This window comes from Sinocyclocheilus rhinocerous, unplaced genomic scaffold (assembly GCF_001515625.1).
Source record: "Sinocyclocheilus rhinocerous isolate Xijiao unplaced genomic scaffold, SAMN03320098_v1.1 scaffold533, whole genome shotgun sequence".
In the NCBI taxonomy this organism is placed as follows: domain Eukaryota; kingdom Metazoa; phylum Chordata; class Actinopteri; order Cypriniformes; family Cyprinidae; genus Sinocyclocheilus; species Sinocyclocheilus rhinocerous.
The window spans coordinates 430,089-432,681 of record NW_015642843.1 but is presented as its reverse complement, the minus strand read 5'-3'; positions in this window follow the sequence as shown (position 1 = coordinate 432,681).

The following is a 2,593-nucleotide window of genomic DNA, read 5'->3' as shown; positions in this document are numbered from 1 at the left end:
TGCATACGCACATTTTATAAATGAGGCCCTGGATGTTCTGGCCGCAGTGCTCTGGTACCGCTTGCCAGACTTGAAGACCTGGTGAAGCAATTGTGGATGGGATGGGTGGTGTCCTTGATGTTGTAAGCCCATTTGCAGATCCTTTTATTGTAAATGTCCTGCAGTGAGGGGAGATCTGTCCCTGTGATTTTCAGGGCCAGCTTTATTAACCTCTGTACTAGAGCCATTCTGTCATGTGTTGTGGTGTTGCCAAACCACACAGCAATACAGCAAATTAGCACACTCTCCATAGTGCATCTATAGAAGTTATGGAATATTTGTGGTGACACGCCAAACTTGTTTATTCTTCTCAGGAACTACATTCTTTGATTGGCCTTACTTACTAGTTTCACTGTGTCCTCTGACCATGAGGTCCTCACAGATGTGTACACCAAGGAACTTATAGCTGCCCACTCTCTCAACCTCAGCATCTCTGATCAGCAGAGGCTGATAGACACGCTCACTCCTCCTCATGTCCACAACTATCTCCTTGGTCTAGCGGATGTTCAGTGTGAGATTGTTAGCCTCACACTATGTGACCAGTTCAGACACTTCTTTCCGGTATGCGGCCTCATTTTTTTGTAATAAGACCAATGACATCTACATGTGCAATATTTTTTCATTATTTATTATTTAAAACACTTAATGAACAAACTAACACTTCGCACAATCATTCTTTTTTTTTTATATAAAATAAAAAAAAAAATTGTGCTTAAATGGGTATTTCGGCCAGTCGTCATCCTAACTTCAGGCTCTACTCTTCAGCACAATGGTAACCTCACGAACTTACACATACCAGAAACCCTTTCAAAGCATGCTGGGAACTAGAAATCTGCTGTAACTCATTCTGTGAATGTGTGTATATATGTCTGTACATATATTCACATTTATATGGGAACATCTATGTGCAATATATACTCAAAGGATCAAACGTTATGAATATTAGGTTTATTTTTGTCTTCATTTCTAAATATATTTGTATGCATCAGTAGCCATATATTGTCAATGCATGCTGTATATTGAAAAATATAAGCACTAGTTTCCAATATATGGAAATGTATTATGTAATATATTGCATTATATTTTCATTTACATATACATTGTGTTCCGTAAGGGATTATAGGTTTGAGTTTTTTTACTTATGTTTTTAGGATGATTATTATTAGGATTTTGTATGCTGCTGGTCTTGAGGACAAATTTTGTTTCGTGTGTGAAACATGAAATGACAACAAATAATAAAGAGTCTTTGTAGATATAATTCAGTGGAATTTACTTAAAAGAAAGTCAAAGGCCCAAGTCTATCACCACCACAGCGAAAACAGTAGCTTGACTAGGAAATTATGTGTGTTACTTTCTATGTTGCATTCATTTTCTGCTTCGGTATATATAAGTATATTATTTTTGGAATAAGTGCTCTTTTTAAAAGCTGATTAAATATCGTTTGTCTACAGTGAACTCCTTTTTTTCGAAAACAATAGATGCCAAACTCGATCCCTTAGCTGAGGTTATAAATACCCACTCTCAAGAACTGGAGAATTGCAAAGCTCGTATGGATGAGGCCGAGCGAAGAATCGTTTCGGCGGAGGAATTAGCCGATAGCATGCAGGCCCGTGTTTTGACTCTGGAGAAGCAGGTTTCGTCGCTTACGGAGCACGTTGATGATTTGGAGAACAGAGGACGGCGCGAACCAAAGACTTAAACTACTTCAGTCTGTGTGCATTGAATTTATTTAATACACGAGTTTCACAATTTGAGTTGAATTACTGAAATAAATGAACTTTTCCACGACATTCTAACTTATTGAGATGCACCTGTGTATATTAGTTAAATACGTTTTCATTGCAAAATTAAGATGCAAATTAATATTTTCTGAAAGGTATGATGTCCCTTTCCTAAACAGGGCTATTTTTTTGCTTTCAAATTATAAATGCATAAAAGATTTTATGTAAACCATGTGTTTTTAAAGAAACTCATAAATTTGCACATGTATTTTTTCTTATTTGGCGAAAACTGTGATATTTGGATGCAGTTTTTTGTTTGCATGTTATTGCCCCCACAACTAGCTATTGAACACACTGGATTATATAGATATGATTGAATTATTATTTAAAATATTATTGTAAAATATCGAGATGACTGGGAGGACCAGCACATGACGGGGTGGACACATAAAGCAGAACACACAAAGCACTACAAAATATGACAATGAAACATTCAACTTCGAAAAAAATATATAATATATAATAATACATAATATAATTACGTCCTCAATCACATTGATATACCCCCCCCCCCATTTAAGCAATATTAAATACAAATGAATGCTATGTCCACCCTGTCAAGTGTAAGTGGCCGACAGAGTGGACATTTTGAGCTTCAATTTGCATATTAGCTTACAACAGACTATGACTAGCTAAATAGTCAAATTCATACAAAGAAAATTTGACAATTGAAAAGTCACCAACTTACTCACCTCAGCCTTTGAAATTCCCGCCACTGAGGAGACAAAAAAAAATCTGTTGTCCTGATGTCACTAAAGGGGATGGCCTTTTCT